Genomic DNA, 21036 nt, shown 5'->3' with positions numbered 1-21036 from the left:
TGTCCTGACAAGCCAGTGGAGAATGTTAAACATCCACCAGATAAATCTCAACACTCGCAACAATCATTACACAAATTACAGGTGGGACAACCAGTAAGGGTAAACTTGCCTTCGATTGGAGTTGTGCCTATGACCCTGTCAAAACCAAATGGGTTGTATGCATGGGAAGCAGCTGATGTAAGTGGGAAAACTCATCGCATCAGTGTACGAAGGATTCTCCCAGACTTCTGAAATCGCTTTCACATATACCAGATTTTCTTGCTTTGTAAATATTCAATAAAGCTGTGTGTTATTCAGGGGGTGGGCATATGGGATTAATCTGTTTTAGGCTGGTTTAGGTTATAGTTATGCTTATGTATTAGTTATATTAGTCATATATGTATAGTGGTTAAGTGTAATTTGTTTTCATTCTGTTTTCCGATTCTTGGTTTAACGTGAGCCATGGGGTGGAGTATGTCATGGAGAGTGGCAAAGCCCCTGAAAGGTCCCCATGTCATGAAAATTACAGTGTCTCACATTTTAAGCCAGAAGCATCGTAAAACCAAAACAATCTTCTAGTCCCATGAGAAGTTTCCTCCCTAGGGGAGATAAAAGGTAAACATCGTCCTTGTTTTCCAACTTTCGGCCTTGGTTCTCATGCACACTGACCACCTGCTGATAGGCTGAGCTTTGGGTGGTCCTACAGGTTGTTTTGGTAAGAACTGTCCAATTATACAGGTTGATTATAACTTTGTACCAATCTATAATAATATCATAAAAATTGTCAGAACTGGTGAGCACACCTCTTTTTGAACATTATAAAAATGGTGTGTCTGCCTGGATCGGTGTTCAGATCATCTGGTTTGGTTCGTGTATTACCAACCTGCCTGTGACCCATTCCAACTGATCTTCCTGCTTCGGTCTGCCTACCTGCTTCGGTCTCAGCTCGCCGCAAGATTGCTGACACCCGATCCTAGAGGCCGAGGGCCTGCCTGGATCCAATCCTGGCCGGGGAAAAGGAACAATGCCCTAGTGGTACTCCAAAACCCTGCTAGGCTGCTGGCTGTGAGTAGACTGATGAACTCTTAAAATTAAGACTGAATACTTTCAGAGACTCAAAGAACTCTTTAGAGAATCATAGACTCTCTTTTGTTTGCTATTTTCTGAAATGTTACTCTAGCCTCATTTAAAATAATTCACGTGGGCAACTTAGTTTCAGGAAGGGGATCCTCGTATTTTGGCAATAAATCACTTGGTCTTTACAAGCCAGCCTCGCGTGTTTTCCCCATGAATTTCCCAAGAAACTGCGTTCCACGACACTTGGCAAAGGTCTTTTAAAGTTGGTATCTAGCAAATAGACCGAGGAGTCAGTTATTTAAAAGAAAAATCAATGTCTGCAGCAGATGAAAATGCCGGAGATTAGAAACATTTTTGAGCGCTGCAGCCTCAGCTCGTGTAACAACCCCTGCAGCATAAGCAGAATCAGTAATCAAGTTGAAAGGCTTGTAACCAGGTCAAATAAGCCTCTGTGAGTCTGGCTGGCAGGCAGGTGAGGTGGGGAGGGTTTGCTGCGCTCTCACTGTCCCTCTCCCTCCATACGTGCCGGGCTCGCCCTCCTGCCATGTTGTGGGCCCCTCATGGTCCAAGATGTGGGGGGTACTGCGTGCTGCAGCAGCACCCAAGCAGCAACGGCGGTGGTGTTGTCTTCAGCAGTGTCATCATCGGCATTGCTACAGCTCAGTAGATTCGCTGCTTCTGTCTTACTTCTCCACTGCTTGCAGTCTTCCATCTTACAGTTGAAAGTTAAATTTCTCTGCAAAGAAATGTGGAGCCGCAGACACTTCCAGGAGTTGGCAGTTAATCCCGTAAGACTTTTTTGACATTCAGCTACCTTTGTAACTGCTAACTCTGTTACTTTTTATCTGTTTTCTTTCTGCATCTTTTCTTATCGGCAGATTCATGAGCCCTCTGGAGCTCTCCCTTCCAAGCCCTTGTCACCACATCTCAGGTGAATTAAAAAGCAGATTTTTTGCATTGCAAAAATAACTCTTAAAGCTTAAATGTCTCTCACAGAGAGGAAAAGTTCAGAGCTCTTTTTGTCTCTTTCTTATCAACATCCCCTTCTGCCAAGGCTTATAGCAGCCCATACGGCACAGGGGTCATAATTGTCAGGGGGTTAGAGGTCCGGTTCTCATTCGGGGCCTAAGGGATCCGGCTCGAAAGGATCCTCACTCAGAGGTGCCGTTTGTAAAATCCCAACAGCAAGACGGGATTGTATGCAGGGTTTAGGCACTGGCACAGGTAGACTGATGGAGGCAGCGGTGAGGATTGGGGGGGCAGAGGGCTGTACAGGTGGCGGTTTCAACTCACCTTCTGGCTTTGCAGAATTCAGTGTCCCTTCCTTCTGTGCCCCACTCGACTTCCCCTCTTGTTCTTTAATAGCCTCAAACCATCTCATCACCAATTTCAAATCATGACCCGAAATGTCTTTGTTATGCTTCCAGACAAGTTCTTTCATGAGTTTATAAACGTCCTTTTCCTCATGGGAACTCTGGTTTTCCATTTTCACTTTCTCTGGGCTCACCTGCCAATCTCGAGGAGGTGACTAGTCGCAGGCCCGCTCGCTGATTCTTTCAGCAGAATTTCAAAGTTCCCAGAGACTCGCAGCGGCTGTCATGTCTCAGATGTTCAATGCCAATATCACATCAGTAGTCACCATTTGCCACGGTGGAGGGACAAGGATGCTGTTTGATGCAAGCTAAGTTCTGATTTTATTAGGCAACATACAGGGATATTCATACTTGTCAGAAGGCTTAAGGCTTTTACCCATTGATTAGTCATTTCATCACGTTCAAAATCATCTAATCTAAATTCTGTCTGCCACATCTGGTTCCCGGGGAGCAATAGTCTTAGCATATTCATCAGGTAACAAGGCCAATCTTGGCATATTCATCAGGTAGCAAAGTCCTGTTTCCTTGCTTCTTTTGATCTGCAAATTCTCATTCTTCTTCTTTTGCACAATGTTCAGATCACTTCTACTCAGACAGTCTGCCCCAGGGTTTATGTTGCAGTTCTTCATTAACGACCTGTGATCCTACAGTTAGTCAAGGCCCACACTGCTGCAGTCAACTCTAAAGTTTGTAGAGAGTCCCTGTCCATCCCCTGCTGTCTTGGGTTCAAATGCAAGTTCCCAGAGACTCTAATAAATTTAATAGACCCAATGACAATTTATAGAATTTATAGAGTGCCCTCCCCTCTTCTCCCTCCTTTTCCCAAAGATAGGGGGAGAGAGAGAGAGACAAGCACACCCAAACAAATCAATCTCACTCGATTTGGAAAAAGGAAAAAGTTTAACAATAACTTAGAAAAGGTATTGGAGGTAGGGAAGTTTACAAAGGAGCGATGTGGTGTGCTGGTATGCAGTGTGTGTGTGTGTGTGTGTGTGTGTGTCGAGAGGGAGCGAAGAAAAGAGAAAGAGACAGGAAGCTCCTCTCTCTTTTATGCCGCAGGAAATGGGGGGAGTGGGCTAACCATCACCTGGTGTGTGGCCCACCCCTGGGGAGGGGCCAAGACCCCTAGGGTCAGGTTCAGGGTTACGCCCCCCCTGGAGTGTTAACCCTATACACCTGCAGAACATGTTCCTGCCATTTTGTCTTTAACTGCCATACTACTGCGGCCTTGTGTGAATTCCTTCCTGCATCTGTAAAGGCAGTGACTGCGTTCTGCAGAGGAGCAAAGGACTGTTTTGGCTTAGCTATCCAACTCTGCTGACCCATCCGTCGAAGAGTGTCAGACTTTAATGCTTGCACAGAAATGTGTTCTGAGGAGTTCAGAAGCCTGCTCTGCAGCTCCTCTGACTGTTGCAAGAACCATTCTAGGTCCTCTCATTTGATTGGAAGTCTTATGGTACCAGGTTCTGTTCCAGCAATGTCCAATAACCACCTCCTGCCCTTTTTAATCAGTTGAACCATCGTCTCAACCTGTGTTTCTACTGTTTCCCATGGCTGCATATGTGCAAACAGCCATTCTAGAACACACAGTCGCTCCCCCATTCTGTTTTTGCACTGCATGGTGGCTGCACAAACACAGTGCATGCCTGCGGAGGCAGGAATGGGCAAGTCAAGAGACGACTCAATATGAGTTAGTGTATTGCCAGCATCAGGCTGTTTATAGTCGGTGCATAGGTGTACAGGTTAGTGCGAACCCAGAATGCCTTCCAGTGCTGCCATTTAGCCATTGGAGCATCTAGAGATTGGAATTTGCATGGACCTCCTACTTGTGGTTTCTGCTGAAGCTAACTTCCCTTTCTCTCTGGACACAGTCCTGCAGAAGTTGTCTATCAGACAGCTCAAGGACAAATGCCTTTGAGCTTCATCACATACACTACTGCAGCTTACTGCATTTCAATACACTCAGACTTTACGTCAAAGGCTTGATTGTACAAGCTTCTAGGGACTGGTGTCCCCTCTCCTTCAGCTAGTTCCCAACACATACCCTTAAGTCAATGGGTGTGTAAGGGTTCACTCTTTCTTCCCATCTGTTGCTGATCATATCACTGAGTTTTCCTACAGTGTCCTGTTGTAATTTAGAGAGTTCAGTCTTCCTCGCAGGTTCTGTGACTTGCAGCAGTGGCTGTAAAGGTTGTAAATCATTGTTGGTGAACCCTACGATGGGTCATAACCACTGCATCTCTAAGCGTCACAATATCCATGGTTAGTTACAACTTCTGGAGACAAATAAGATTCCAGCTATCTGCCAGCCCAAGTACTTCCATGGTGCCACCCTCTGAATTTTTTCTGGGGAGATTTGCGGTCCTACTGCATGCAGTTCTGTTGCAAGCTGTTGGGCTCTGGTTGGGCAATTAAGATATCATCCATATAATGGTAAATGATGGCTGTTTTCCACATCCTTTGGACAGGCTGTAATGCAAAGTCTATGCAGATCTGGCACATAGTTGGGCTGTTTTTCATGCCTTGTGGTAATACCACCCACTGAAAATGTTGTGCCAGTCCCTGTTTATTGATGGAAGGTAGGGCAAAGGCATAGCACTGGCAATCCTCAGGGCATAGCGGGATCATGAAAAACAATCCTTCAAATCTATGACAAGCAACTCCCAGTTCTCTGGAATCATGGAAGGAGAGGGCAGGTCTGGTTGAAGAGCACCCATGGCTTGCATCTGGCCGTTCGTAGCCTGAAGATCATGTAAGAGGCAGTATCATCCTGGGTTTTTTTTGGTACGATGAAAATTGAGGTATTCCATGGGCTCATTGGAGGTACAATATGGCCCATGGCAAATTGTTCTGCTACCAGTTTGTGTGCTTCTTGCAGCCGTTCCTTTCACAGTGGCCACTGGTCTATGCATATTGGTCCACTAGAAAGCCACTGAATTCTGATTATGGGCGCCTGCTGGCCAGTGGCCACTGCTGAAAAGTCACTCATGGAGTGGTTATTACAACTCCTATCTGCATCATGATGTCTCTACCTATAAGTGCATTTATATCACGTGGGAGAGATAGAATGGTTGCAGAAACGTGGCCCATTTCCCATCAATGGTTATACTTATCCACTAAGAACTCATTAGGGCCTGGGACACTCCTCTAATGCCTTCAGCCATGGTTTTGGCTGGACCAGCTGGCCAGTGCACAGGCCGTGCCGCTGTTGAAAACATGGTCAGGTCAGCAGCTATACCAAGAAGGACTTCCATGGTTATTGTTTCTTGACCATTACCAAGGGTGGCTGTGGTAACAGTCGTCGATTCATAGTCAAGGTTAGCATAGCTAAGCCACCTGCACAACCAAATCCCTGCTCTCCCTTTTCTGGCAATGCGTGGGCAGGAGTCATGTCCTGCAATAGATTAGTCATAGGTACTGGCTGGGCAACAGGACTCCCCTCCGATACAAAACTAGGTGGATTGTTGGTGCACACTATGGTTTGTATAACTCCAGTATAGTCTGCATCGATCACTCCAGGGAGGACCATCACTCCTTTTAGCCCAGCAGAGGACCTCCCCAGGAGCAGTGCCCTGGTAGATTTTCCATTGATAAGCAACAGGCCCTTCATCGAAGCAGCTATGCGGACCAGATAATTATCAATTCAAGTTACACTTACTGCTTTTGCCAGGTCCAGTCCGAGGCGGCCAGAGGTGGCTGGGCAAATGCCACTGCTGGAGCAGCAACTTGTGTCATCACATGGCTGCCTGTTGCGCTGAGCTGGTAGTTTCCTGAATGCCTACGCACCATGGTTGCATGACTGTTGACCTGGCAGTTGTCACACCAGACTGCAAGGTGCGGGCATTTACGACGGTGATGTCCTGACATCCCACACCAGAAACAAATGTGGCTGAGGCCATCATTCTGACAGCCACTATTCCCTGGGGTGAGCGGCCACAGCGCTGCTGCCAGGGCCTGGGTATGTTTTTCCATAACTTGATCCACAAAAAACGCTTGTTGTTGATTTCTAGGCATACAGGCAGCCTGCTCCAACATGGCATCTACTGAGGCATTCCTTGGTAAAGCAGACAACATCTGTTTAGTCTTATTCTTTGCATTTTTGAAAGCTAAGGTTTTAATAAAGGTCTCTTTGGTTGAAGAATCTCATTCAGCAGCTCACAGTATCACAGTATCACAGTATCATCAGGGTTGGAAGAGACCTCACAGATCATCAAGTCCAACCCTTTACCACAGAGCTCAAGGCTAGACCATGGCACCAAGTGCCACGTCCAACCTTGCCTTGAACTGCCCCAGGGACGGCGACTCCACCACCTCCCCAGGCAGCCCATTCCAGTGGCCAATGACTCTCTCAGTGAAGAACTTTCTCCTCACCTCCAGCCTAAATCTCCCCTGGCGCAGCCTGAGGCTGTGTCCTCTCGTTCTGGTGCTGGCCACCTGAGAGAAGAGAGCAACCTCCTCCTGGCCACAACCACCCCTCAGGTAGTTGTAGACAGCAATAAGGTCACCCCTGAGCCTCCTCTTCGCCAGGCTAAACAATCCCAGCTCCCTCAGCCTCTCCTTGTAGGGCTTGCGCTCAAGGCCTCTCACCAGCCTCGTCGCCCTTCTCTGGACACGCTCAAGCATCTCAATGTCCCTTCTAAACAGAGGGGCCCAGAAATGAACACAGTACTCAAGATGTGGTCTAACCAGTGCAGAGTACAGGGGCAGAATGACCTCCCTGCTCCTGCTGACCACACCATTCCTGATGCAGGCCAGGATGCCACTGGCTCTCTTGGCCACCTGGGCACACTGCTGGCTTATGTTCAGGTGGGTATCAATCAGCACCCCCAGATCCCTCTCTGTCTGGCTGCTCTCCAGTCACTCTGACCCCAGCCTGTATCTCTGCATGGGGTTGTTGTGGCCAAAGTGCAGCACCCTGCACTTGGAGCTATTGAATGCCATCCCCTTGGACTCTGCCCATCTGTCCAGGCGGTCAAGGTCCTGCTGCAGAGCCCTTCTGCCTTCCAACTCAATCACATCTGCCCCCAGCTTAGTGTCATCTGCAAACTTGCTGATGACTGACTCCATGCCCTCATCCAGATCATCTATGAAGATGTTAAAGAGGATGGGGCCCAGCACAGATCCCCGAGGGACACCACTAGTGACTGGCCGCCAGCTGGATGTGGTACCATTCGCCACCACTCTCTGGGTCTGGCCCTCCAGCCAGTTCCTAACCCAGCACAGCGTGTTGCCATCCAAGCCATGGGCTGACAGCTTAGCCAGCAGTTTGCTGTGGGGGACAGTGTCAAAGGCCTTGCTGAAATCCAGATAGACCACATCCACAGGCCTCCCCACATCCACCAAGCGGCTCACCTGATCATAGAAGGAGATCAGGTTAGAAAGGCAGGATCTGCCCTTCCTAAACCCTAAACCCTAAGCCCTTTGCCATCCCTCAGGTGCGCTCTTATCACCCCCAAGATTACCTGCTCCATCAGTTTCCCTTGCACTGAGGTTAGGCTGACGGGTCTGTAGTTCCCAGGTTCCTCCATCTGACCCTTCTTGTGGATGGGGACCACGTTGGCTCCTTCCAATGCTGTAGTCAGCTGGTCAATACAATGACTGTAATCCTCATTCAGTCCTTGTTTGACAGCAGTGTAACTGGGTGGTTTTGGCTCTGTAGGTACTCATCCAAAGGCCTTTCGGGCCACCGCCATGGACGCTTGGTGCCATTCAAAGGGATGTCATATCTGGGCATCTACAGAACTGTAGGCCCTTGCCCCATCAGCATGTCCAGTTCAACATTCAGCAGAGGGTCACCTTGATGCTGCAGTTGTTCTGCCACCTTTTTGCATTCATCATGCCGTCCCCTTTCCCACAACAGATACTGGGATGATGTTAAGATTAATTTTGCAACAGTCCTACAGTCCTCCGGGCACAACACATGAGCAGAAAAAATAGAATTCAATAACTATTTAGTTGGCTGTGAGTGCAAACCATGAGCAGACGCTGCTCCTCATAACTGCACGAGAAACTTCCAATCAAGAGCAGTGTGTGTAGCTCCTGGTTGTCTGCCTGCGGTCTGCACTGCTACGACTGGGAACGCAGCCACGCTCCCCAGGGTGGCAGACGCTTATGCTACCTGTATACATCAAACTTATACAACTAGGGCAGTCCAGACTCTAAGATGCCAGGGCTTATTGTGCTCCTTTGTCCACTTAATTTCTTTTCCCCTGGTTTAGACAGAAAAAAACCTTTTGGCGGGAAAATGTGTCCAGGCAAGCATAGGCCTGTAAACAAGGCTATTTGGGCCTATGTGGCACTCCACCACACAGAGAGACATGTCCAGGCAGGGCAAGGCATAAATATGCCTATTTTCAGGCCTACAGGCCCTCCACAACACTCATCAAAGAGAGAGTCCTCCCATGTATCCATATGTCACCAAAGAGGCTAACTTCTTTTTTCCTACTGTCACTCCCTGCTTTTCCAAAGAGCATGACAAGAGAGACAGCTCCACTCCTTTATCCATAGCTGTTAATCCAGCTGTCACGGTGTCTTCTCCTGAAGGGGCTGCCTGCATTTCTGGCATCGTCCCCGGATGAGACTGCCTGTCTCTACAGCTACTGCCCCCGAAGGGACTGGCTGTTGTTTCCGGATTTCCCGCTCTCAGGCTGCCTCCTGATTCCAGCGTTCCCTGCCTGGGGGTCCCTGGTTTGTCTAGTCCATCCTTCCCACCATCAGTTTCCTTACCGCAGCGAGTGGAAGTGTTTTTGAAGTCCTTATCAGGTCCGTGGTGATGTAGCGGCCAGGACTCAGCGCTCTCACCACTGCAGCCTGGACATCTCTTGGCGGTCTGGGGTGCAGGCCCCAAACCAGTAACTACGTAGCCATAGGGTGGTTCAATTCCGTCATTCGGGTGCCAATCTGCGGCCGCAGGAAGCCAGCGGAGGCAGGAGGATTGGGGCACTGACGAGAGGACTCAATATGGGCAGGCTGCAAGCAATACACTTTATTGAGGCAATACAGCAGCTCATATGTTGCTTGGGAGAGGCCTGCACAGCTAACTTAGTGTGAGACTGGTACAAGTGGAGAGCACAGATTGGCTCAAGTTATGTGTGAGGTACAGACAGGTCAGTCTGTATCAAAACAAGCTGTGGTGTCTGCCCCTGCATCTGGTGGGCTCAGCCTCCTGCAGCTGTGTGTGTGGGGGGGCACCCAGTGCCTGGTATTCTGAGTCCAAGATGGACTCAAGGACCCTTTGCAGCATGGATTTGCTTATTGCTTAGCAGCTCATGTCCTGTCAGCAAGAAAATTCTCCCACAGACAAGAATATCCAGTGTGTGCTGGGAGGAGGCCGCAGCTGCACTGGGAGCAGCTCAAGGTGTGCAGCTGTGAAGGATTATGCAAAATTGATAATCTGCTTTAATTTTGCTATCCAGGTGATGATTAATAACTATGAAAACTGTTTATTAACATTAAAACTCACCAGAAACTTATTCTCAGGTTCAAAACAACACACAGGTGGGAAATATGCACAGGCAGGGCACAGGCAAAACCTGAGCACTTCTTTCTTACAGTGGCAAACACAAATATTATACTGGAAGAGGCTTTGAAGTGTTCACTCACAACATTAGAGATCAGGCAGTACCCAGAGCAGGTGGAGCTGTGTCTGATTGGCTGCTGAGACTTGGTTTCTCCCAGGCTTCTGGGCAGGAGGCTGACAAGCTCTGACCTTGTCCCCGGCTCCTCTGGACTATCTGTGTATCTCCAGGACTTGTAGCCTTAGCAGGAAGACTTTCAGGGGCAGGCAGGATGCCTTGAGGTGTGCAGGGTCTCAGCACAGTGCCACGCTGGGGGACTCTGCAAGGTGACTGCCTGCAGGCATTTGCAGCCTGCTCCTGTTCAGCTGTGCAGGCAAATTCGGGATGCAGAATGAGGCAGCAGCAGCCTCGTGCTACCTGCTCATCCCTTTGATCAGTATCCAGCCAGCCACTAGTGGGGCACTGGGCATCCATTAGCCAATGGGAATGGCACTCTGCCAGGCCTCACCATATCAGGCACAGCCAGGCCTTTCCCCTCCCAAGGCTGCTTCCCCAGCAGAGGAGGAGGGGGCAGGCAAAGATGTCTGGGCAGGGATAAGCCCTTGTTTGCCCCATCAGGCCTAGCACCACAGCAGCTTTGACTGGGAAGGGACACAGCCTGTGCTGGGAGTGGGTTCCCAAATCGCCACTTAGCACTGGGAGGGGTTCAGCTGAGAGAGGGACAGGGCCAAGGTTGCCAGTTTGTACTGGGATGTCTCTCACACTATATTGGGATGGGATCAGGGGAATCAGTTTGTACTGGGACAAGGCCAAGTCTGTACTTGGAGGGGTCAAAGGGAACCTGTTTGGACTGAGATGGGGCCCAGAGAAGGCTGGGATGGGTCAGGGTGACAGTTTGTAGTGGGAATGGCGCCTTTGTGCACTGAGAGGGGCCAGGCTATGGAATTTGTGCTGGGATGGATGGAGTTGGTGTGGGAGTGAGTCGGAGAATGAGTTTGTACTGGGATGAGTCCAAGTTTGTACTAGGAGGAGTTCAAAGCATCCAGTTTGTATTGGGAGGGCCCAGTCTGTACTGGTAGGGGCTGGGAGTGTCTGTTTTGTGCTGTGGTGGAGGTGGTTGTTACTGGGAGGGGCTCAGGGTCTCCACACTCTGCCCTGGGACAGAGCCAACACAAAGTCCCTGACCAAGAGCTTCCAGTAAGAGGCTCTCCTGGTGCTGCAGCAGTGTTGCTCTGGAGTCAGCCTTACCCTCTGGCTCCTGCCCAGTGCCTCTTGTCCTTGTGGCTGGGCCATGGCCATGAGCCTGACTCAGCATCTGCAGCTCAACTTTGCCTTTCCTGCAGAGAAGCCTTCACAACAAAGGCAACATCTGGAAACTCCGCCTTTGCCTTTGCCTTTGCCTTTGCCTTTGCCTTTGCCTTTGCCTTTGCCTTTGCCTTTGCCTTTGCCTTTGCCTTTGTGTGATGGTTTGGGCTCTTACCCGCCCCTCCACACTTTTGTAATTGCCCCAGCTAACTCAGAAGGGACTCCAGGAATATGAATGAAGCTATTTATTTTACAGCAGCAAATATACAAGCAGCTATTTACAGTATATACAGTTATATACAGAAATATACAAAGGATAAACAATACAGAAGCACAACTCCCCTCCCAGAAACCTGAGTCCCCAGGAGGGGCTCTCAAACCACCCCAACACCTTCCCCGGCCCCTCTCAACTTACCCCAGTTCCCAGGAAGAATAGAGGTGCAGCCAAGAGGTTAAGAAGGAAGGTTAGTGGCAGTGGGGTTAAGGAGATGTGGCTAGGTCTGAAGACAAAGGCAGAATGAAAGACAAAATGGAGAATATTATCTATTGTTTACTTCTTCTTCCCAGAGTTCTCAGCGAGACTGTGAGAGAAGAGACACAACCATGTTTACCTTTCATAGCCTATTATCTAGTTCTTTAACCAAAACATTCTAGCTTACTTCAAACTAGCACACTTTGCCTTCACCTTGTTGTCATCTCCAGACAGTGTCCCCATGGCCTCTGGCCCTGCCCCAGCCTCACTGCCCACACAGGGTCCCAGGGCCCCACAGGGCAGGCACAGCATGGGAAAGGTTCAGTCAGGGCTGGCAAAGCTTTGATGCCAGTGAGGACCTTCAGCTCACAGCTCTCCCTCACCCTCATGCTTTGGCAGCAAGCCCCAGGACCTGCCCCCTGCTCAGCCCCAGCCATGGCCCATGTGGGGCTCTGCAGGCAGCTCTGCTCCAGGGGCTGCCAAAGAGCAGGCAGGAAGAGAGGCTGCTCTGGGCTGTGTCCTCCTCCAGAGCAGCCCTTGGCCAGCAGCAGGATGGAGATGGCCTTAGGGCAAAACTCACCCTGAGACCTGAGGCTACAGGCAGGTGCTGGCAATGGCCACTGAGAGATGCTGGGAGGTGACAAAGGCCCTCAGGCACCTCCTCACTCTGGGCACACCACCAAGGGCACAGACTGACCTCCTGCTCTCTGCTGTGCCTCCACATCTCTGAGCCCTTCCCCAAGCCCTGGCTCTACACCACAAACCCCAGTGCGAGTCTTCTCCCTGCATAGGCACACACTGCAAGGCAGACACAGAAATTCTCCTCTCCTGGCAGCTTCCCAGCCCAGTCCCCGTCCCTCTGAGCTCTCCCATTTCCCCTGCCCTCTCTACACTACCAATGTCCTCTCCCAAGCATGGCCCAGGCTGCTCTGGCCCCACAGCAGTGCCACCACTGCAGAGTGCTCTGGGCAGTCACAACACAGCCCCAGCTCCTCTGCAGGGTACAGCAGCTGCTGGAGGTTGGAGAAGAGCAAGCCCAGAGGTTCAGGACAGCAGCCAGAACTACAGCACCCAGGCCGTGCCTGCACTGAGTGACATCAGAGCTGCTCTGCAGCAGGAGACAAAGAGTTTATTGCTTCTGAAAGCATCCAGGGAGCAGTTTGCTCAGGGCAGCCTTCAGCTCCTGGTTCCTCAGGCTGTAGATGAGAGGGTTCACTGCTGGGGGCACCACTGAGTACAGAACTGACACCACCAGATCCAGGGATGGAGAGGAGATGGAGGGGGGCTTCAGGTAGGCAAAGGAGGCAGTGCTGAGAAACAAGTGAGCAGAGCCAGGTGAGGGAGGCAGGTGGCAAAGGCTTTGTGGCGTCTCTGCTCAGAGGGCATCCTCCACACTGCCCTGAAGATCTGCACATAGGACACCACAATGAACACAAAACAGACAAAGAATAAACAGACACTGACCACAATGAGCCAAAGTTCCCTGAGGTAGGCTGTGGAGCAGGAGAGCTTGAGGATCTGGGGGACTTCACAGAAGAGCTGGTGCACAGCACTGCCCTGGCAGAGGGGCAGGGAAAATGTATTGGCTATGTGCAGCAGAGCATGGAGAAAGCCACAGGCCCAGGCAGCTGCTGCCATGTGGGCACAAGCTCTGCTGCCCAGGAGGGTGCCGTAGTGCAGGGGTCTGCAGATGGCAACGTAGTGGTCGTAGGCCATGATGGTGAGGAGAAAATAATCTGCAACTATTAGGAATACAAAGAAGAAGAGCTGGAGAACACATCCTGCATAGGAGATGACCCTGGAGTGCCTCAGGGAATTGGCCAGGGACTTTGGCACAGTGGTGGAGATGGTGCCCAGGTCAAGGAGGGCGAGGTTGAGGAGGAAGAAGTACATGGGGGTGTGCAGGTGGTGGTGCCAGGCGATGGTGGTGATGATGAGGCTGTTGCCCAGGAGGGCAGCCAGGTAGGTGGCCAGGAAGAGGCAGAAGTGCAGCAGCTGCAGCTGCTGTGTGCCTGCGAATGGCAGGAGGGGGAACTCAGTGATGAAGCTGCTGTTGGACATCTGCTGCCTGGGCATGGATCAGCTGTTTCAAGAGGAGAAGACATTGCACAAGTCAAAGCATAATTCCTGGAGACAATTCCATGAGCATGTCCCAGAAATCCCCTCAGAATGACTCCTCTTTCTCTGGAGGAGCTTTGTGCCCTCTCAGCCTCACCCCCTTGCAGCCATCCCAGCAGAAGGCAGCTCTCATGTCCTCTGACTCTGATGGTGCAGATGGGAAGCTCTGCTCTGGAGCATCTTCTCCTCCTCCTGTGCAGCAGAGAGATCCCAGAGGCTGTGGGATGTGGCAGCTTTAGTAGCTCCAGGAACTGCAGATCCCTTCTGCAGCAGAGACTCTCCACGGCCAGGGCTGGGAAGGTTTCTCTTCTTTCAGCTCTCAGTCAGCCTCCAAGCCCTACCCACTTTGAAGCTCTCTTTGCCTTCGTCATCTCCCTGACATCCCCTGGCAGTGCCCTCAGCCCTGATGTGCTGTGTAGAGGAACTGCTCCTAGGCAGATCTGTCTCTTTTCAGTGCTGCCTACTTGCTGGCAGCTCCCTCCAGCCCAGGACCCTGCCCCAGCTCAGCAGCAGAGGACCAGCACAAGGCATTCTAAGGACCCCTCTGGTGGCTTTGGTGCTGAGCTCATGAACCTCAGAGACTGAGAAGATGAAGAAACCTCTGCAGAATTCAAAGTCAAACTCTGAAACTTCCTGGAGTCTTAATGGGTCCCAGGGAGGGACACTGCAGAAGTGTCCCCAGTGCCTTCTCAGAGCAGCAGGAGGCAGTGGGTGCAAGGGAAGCATCCCTGGAGGCACTGAAGCCCCTGCAGGGGCTGGACAGAGCAGAGAGCTGGAGGCAGAGCTGACAGCTCAGGACAGCAGCTAAAGGTGGCTCTGAGGCTGAGCAAACCTGGAGGGGTTTCATGAGTGCAAAGGGCCAAGCCCTGACCCCCCAGCCCCTGGAAAAGGAGATCCTGTGCCTCACCTGTGCCTCTGGCCTCTGCTGGAGGTAGTGGGGAGTGAGGGTGAGCAGTGAGCAGGGCAGGACACTCTGTGACACTCTGTGGCCTCCCCAAGAAGGAGCAAGCAGGAAAGCAAGTGCAGAGCCTCAGCAGAAGCTTCTGCTGCTGGCAGCATCTCTGCGTCAGACACAGCTTGTGCTGAGCTGATGCTGCAGAGTCTGTTCCTTGGCAGCAGCCTGGGACAGGCTCTGCTGTGCTTTGCTTGCCCAGAGACAACTCCTGCTGGAGAGTGATGAAATGTTCCCTTGCAAAGCATTGTGAGCAGATGCTTCTCAGAACAAAACCCTCTCCAAGTAGCTACAGAGCTCTTGGCAAGCAGCAGAGGCTAAATTGTGGCTCAGCAGGGTTTTAATGAGCCCCACGGAGTGTTTGGGGCTGAGTCCATGCTCCTCAGGTGCTGCCAGCAGCCTGAACAAGCCTCTGCAGCAGTGCAAATCAGAAGTAAACTCCAAAGTGCCTTGAATCATTGATTGGCCCCACTGAGGGTCGTTACTGACAAAGCCTCCCAGGAGCTCCTTAGAGCAGCTCATTGAGGCCATGAGTGCAGGAGACAAAGGCAGAGTGCAGGGCAGAAACCTTTGGGCTTGGTTTATGGAGCAGAAAGGCCAAGCTCTGACCACAGCCCTTGGAACAGCAGAGCCTGAAAGCCTCCCAGAGAAGTTTCTCCTCCCAGGCCTTGGTGGCAGAGGCAACTGCCATAGCCAAGGAGACAGAGCCCTTGGTCCTGTTGGGCTTTCAGCCTGGCCAGAGCCCTTGGCCCTGCCTACTGCAGCCTGTGCTACACTGTCCCATGCCTGCAGCTCTTTTCCTTCAGGCTGTTGACTCACATCTCGCTTTCCCTCCCAGCTCTCACCCTGACATTTCCACACCTTCACTGAGGTGTTGTCATGGAGGGGTTTTCTCTGTTCTTCCTCTGTCGGGGGGGGGGGGGGGGGGTGTGTGTGTGAGAAATTAATTTGAGGCGGTTTTGATTTTTTATAAAATTATTTATTACAATTAATATTTACAAATTTGTACCACCCCCAACCACTATGAAATCAGGTTCGTTTGCAAGTTTATGAAAACAGCTTGGGATATATTTACAGGGATTGATTATTAAATGGAAATATCAAATTATCAACGACTATAGACAGAGAGAAATTTCCTTAGGCTTAACGCCTCTTAACAACTATGCTGTTTGCCCAGAAGGGGCTGAAACTGTGTCTCCTCTTAAGATAGAGGTAACTTATATTACAAAGGAATTAAAGTTTGCTTAGATGTGTTGCTTTGAGTATTAATCATTAATCACCCTCCCGGGATTGTCACAGCGTGTGCCCAGTATTGGCGTCTTGGTGAAGCTGGAATCTGTCCTGGCTTGAGGGGAATGAGTGTTCCCAGTCTCTGGGGTAAATAGGGTTTTCTCTAACCTTCTCTGCTAGAGTGAAGTGGTCTCTGCCTTGGTGCTGCAGCTTCTGGATGCTGTGCATGTCCAGGAGTGATCAGCTGGCAGGATTCCCCTGGTGCAGGAGGAGGATCTGTCCATGCAGCTTCTAACACGGTCTCACAGCTAGCAGGCTGTGTTTGTAGGTTTGCAGACAGTCTGAGGGTCTGCTGGCTCTGGATCTTTCCAGACTTACAGAACAGCTGAAAAGCAGGGTCTATGCTGAGCTGCAGGGAGACAAGCTCCGTAGATAAATGCAAGACAGCAAGCCAGTATGTATGGCTGCTCTTGAGCTTAAGTAGGGGACTCTTGGCTCCCCATATATGTATGAAGTGCAGGTGTGCATGCACTCTGCTTCTCAAAGGGCTTGCAGACAGCTTAACTGCGCCCTGAGATCAATGCAAGAGGGCTGAGCCTCAGTAAAGCTTGCAAGTGAGTAAGGCCCAATCCTGTGTCTAGGCCATGCAAGCAGGTCAGGACAGCAGGGTGCTGCTATGTGGATCAGAGCTGAGTCTGAATGCTCTGATTGCTCTGAACTTCTGAACAGTCTGAACCTCTGACCACGTGGTGCCCCTTTGCACCCCTCTTTATAGACTCTGAGATGAGATTCATGGCTCATTTGGCCATCTAAAGTGACCAATCAGGCTGGCAGTAAGCCAAACCTTACCCCAATAGGCAGTAGCTGTTTGCCTGGACCCTCCCAATAGGAGATTACCTGGGCAGACCCCAGGGGCACAGGGGCTGGGCGTGTGTGTGTTACACAACCTCTTTACTGCCTCGTGGGTCCTGGCAGGAAAACATGTCCAGGCATGTAGAGGCATAGGGAGGCCTCAGTTCTGGGGCTGCTGCCCCTCCACCACAGGTGTCTCTGCTCTCAGTGGCCATTCCTTGAGACCTCTGATTGACCCTAGAAATGAGCAAACCGTTTGTGTCCTCACAGATGAGACGAGAACAGGGACTCCCAGGTGATGTTGGGTTCATGCTCCTGTACTGTAGATTCTCTCATAGATTCTTTCATTGGATGCCGATGGTACCAAGAACAGAAAACTCCTAACAGCTTGTATTATACACTCTGAATTTAGACTCTCTCAGCTAAGGTTAGATTTCTCTGTTGCACACACTGGATTTCACCATTCTCCTGCATTACCCGGTAGGTGTGACCAGGACCTTCAGCAGACACCACCCCTCGGACAGGTTTCCCTTCGCCCAAAGGAGAAAATACCCAAACAGTTTTCCCTAACAGATTCTTTTCACGTACAACAGGAACTTTATCACCGTCTACTGTTTGGACCAAATCTGATTGTGCAGGTCCTGCTCTGTTTACTGAACCTCTACTATTTACCAACCAGGTAGCTTGTGCTAAATGTTTGTCCCAGTTTTTCAGAGTTCCACCCCCCATGGCTTTTAGAGTGGCTGTTGTGAAGGGGGTTGTTTGGGTTTTAGAGGATTAAATATGAGGCCAAATTTAAAAGGGTTTAAAATAATTCAATATTATATGCAAAGAGAATCCCCCCCCCCCCAAACTTACATACAGTTAACCTACACAAGTTGTCATGGAAGGTAGTAGAGCCCTTTGCAGTGTCTCACATAAAGGCTGAGTCACCTCAAAATCAAAAAAATATTTCCAGCTATTGTTCCAGCAGCTACAGGGCCCCTGAGAAGATTTCTCTCCCAGGAGGAGTAGAAGGTAAACATTGGCTCTGTTTTGAGACAGGGATCTTGGTTCCCATAGCCTGCTGGACACCTGTTGGGGGCTGACCCCTGGGTGGTCCTGTAGGTTGTTTATGGTAAGAATTGTCCAATTGTATGAATTGATTATAATTTTGAACCAATCTGTAAAATTAACGTAAAATCGCCTGAACTGGCTAAACACACCTCTCTGGAATGCTATAGAAATGCTGAATTTGCCTTAATCAAGCACCCTCTTCCTCTGCAACCCTCTGCACCTCGAGACCCTCTCGCTCTCAACCCTGCTCTCCTTCTGAATGACACCTTGCCTGCACATGCATCGCTCGGCATTCACACCGCAACATTAAACCTACGGCCAGCTCAGCACGAACTCGGCAATGCCCGATCCTCAGAATCCAGGGCCCACCTCGGCCTGAACTTGCAGAAGGCTCAGACAATGCCCTGAACTTCATAATACTTCAAAACCCTGCTGAACTGCTTATGGACAGTGAGTAACTGATGAACTTTTTATCAAGAGACTGAATGATCTCTCAAGACTCAAATGAACTCACTTAAAATCACAGACTCTCTTTATTTTAGCCATTCTGCATTTTTAATCTGCAACTGCGAATCAAGAACTTACGTGGGATAGTTATAAATAAGTTTGGGGAAGGGGATTTTTTTAGTGTTTTAGTAATAAATCATTTAATCTTTTTTATAAATCAGCCTCGTATGTCTTTCCCCATAAATTTCCCTAAACTACATTCCAGGACACAAGTTCTTTGTATGTGGTTGTGAAATTACTTTACAGAATATCTATTTACAGCAGGAATTACAGCAGGAATTTGGTAGAGGTTTGGAAAGGATTTGGATAGAGAGTCTTGTGGCATAGAAGTGCCACAGGTAAAGTCACTGAAAGTCTATGCTGCTTAAATCGATATTGCTCAGTTACTCACTGGCTGGAGTCACAGTCTCTGTGGTGCCAAATATGTGTAGCAAAGCCACGTTGTTGACCCTCGTGGGTCTGAATAGTTCAGTTTGGATATTATTGGGGCACGCTGTCTGAAGGCTCCACAGGCATGATCGAGCTGGGAATGATGGGCTGGAGTGGCAGTTGGCTGGGAGTGCCTTGGTCAGTTTTCCCTGGGCTGGTGCAAAGTACTGTGGGCTGGAAACCATGCAGCAGTAGTGGCCCCAGGCGGCAAAGAGGCTAGAAGCAGTGGGTGGAGGAGGGTGGCAGGAACACTGAATTGCCCTATTTATGAGACGTGTGTTGCAGAGGGGGCTCTCAGTGCCTATGCCTATTTGGGGGAGGTGAGAAATTAATTTAAGGTGGTATTAAATTTTTATAAAAATATAATTTAGTAAAATTAATATTTACAAACACTTACCACCCCCAACCACTGTGTATCAATAATTAGTTATAGTGCAAGGTTATGAAAACAATTTAGAAATGTAATATATATAATATAATATATAATATAGATAAATATAATATATATAGTCAATAACTGGAAAACATTTAAACTATTCACAGAGAGAGATTTCCCTTTGGCTTAATGCCACTTGGTGACTATACTCTTTGCCCAGCAGAGTGGGCTGGAACTCTGTCTGCTCTAAGGCAGATGGAACTTATATTACAGAGGAATTGCATCTTTATTTAGAACTCTTGCTATTAATTATTAATCACCCTCCCGGGGCTGTGTCACAGCCTGTGCCCAGTGTCCAGACTTCCAGGGGCTCTGCCTGTGGACTCTGTGGGGCTGGAATCTTCCCAGCTTGAGAGGGAAATGATAGATCTTCCCAGTCTCTGGGGTAGATAGGTTTCTTTCTCTAACCTTTGTTCTCCTGGTGTGGGATGGTCTCTGCCTCAATGCTTCTAGATACTGTGTCCTAGGGACAATCAGCTGACAGGATTCCAGGAACAGGAGGAGAATGTCTGTGCTGGCTCTGGCACGGTCCTTTCACAGCTTGCAGGCTGTGCGTGTGGGCAGACAATCCAGAAGGTCTGCTCTCCTGGTTCTCTTACCAGGCATTAAGCAGCGGGCATGCAGTGTGCCAAGATAGCTTGCAGATATGCACAGCTGGCTTTAGGAGGTTCTATTGGCTCCTCTTATATATAAATGGGTGCAGGCTTGAATGAGCTTCTGCATCTAAAGTACGCAGTCAGGTTAGCTGCGAATTGAATCAAAGCATGAGAACTATGCCTCAGAGAGCTGCAAGTGAGGGCCAGACTCTGTGTCTGGGCCTTGCAGGTGAGTCAGGGCAGCAGGACGCTGCAATGTGGATCAGAGAGCTGAGCTGAACAGATCTGAACAGAGCTAACTCTGAATCTGAACAAGTGGTGCACTTGTGCACCCCTCCTCATAGACTGTGGGCTGAGATTAATGTGCCTCTTTGGCCACCAGAGTAACCGATCAGGTTGGCAGTAAGCCAAACCTTACCATAATAGGCAGGAGCTGTTTGCCTGGACTTTCCCAAATACGGGGATCACATGGGCTTGCCCCAGGGACACACAAGTTGGGTGTGTGTTTGTTACACAACCTCTTTACTACCAGGAGTCCTGGCAGAAAAAACATGTCAAGGCATGTAGAGGCATACAGAAGCCTCTGTCCAGGCCTACAGGCCCTCCACAACAATGCAGACTGAGATTGATGGTCCCTCTGGCCAAAATACTGTCCAATAAGCATCTGGCAGCAGGCCAAAACATGCCAAATAAGGTATAGTCCACAGGTCTGGTACCCCCAGATATGGAAAGAGCACAGGTGGGCCCACACCCTAGCTGCGTGATCTTATGCAACCTGTTTACTTCAACCTTGCAAGCAGGCAGGTCACACTTGAGGGCACCAGGCTTGTTGTGCTCCTTTGTCCACTTGATTTGTTTTCCCCTGGTTCAGATAGAAAACACCTTTTGGGGGGAAAACATGTCCGGGCAAGAATAGACTTGTAAACAAGGCTACTTGGGGCTATGTGGCCCTCCACCACATATACCACCCCCTGGCCAATGGGCCATTAATCAAGGGATAAAGCAAATTGTCATACTATACAAATATAACAACTATACATAGAACCATTTGGGCATTAGATTATACAGACTGTGTGCAAATAATATATGTGCGTAATCATACATTGAACAAGGTTAAGGTAGGTCAGTTTTCTGTGC

General features: G+C 49.7%; 1 protein-coding gene and 1 pseudogene across 1 annotated transcript in view; both read right to left on the bottom strand.

Moving 5' to 3' along the window:
* The window catches only part of LOC135174134 (gastrula zinc finger protein XlCGF17.1-like), an 872006-nt gene that overhangs the window by 137078 nt on the left and 713892 nt on the right, over positions 1–21036 (bottom strand). The window lies entirely within an intron of this gene.
* LOC135174117 (olfactory receptor 14A16-like) lies at positions 12853–13799 on the bottom strand (annotated as a pseudogene).

This window comes from Pogoniulus pusillus, unplaced genomic scaffold, assembly GCF_015220805.1.
Source record: "Pogoniulus pusillus isolate bPogPus1 unplaced genomic scaffold, bPogPus1.pri scaffold_47_arrow_ctg1, whole genome shotgun sequence".
Classification (NCBI taxonomy): Eukaryota; Metazoa; Chordata; class Aves; order Piciformes; family Lybiidae; genus Pogoniulus; species Pogoniulus pusillus.
Note: the sequence above shows the minus strand (reverse complement) of the source record. Positions and strands in the feature narration are given on the sequence as shown.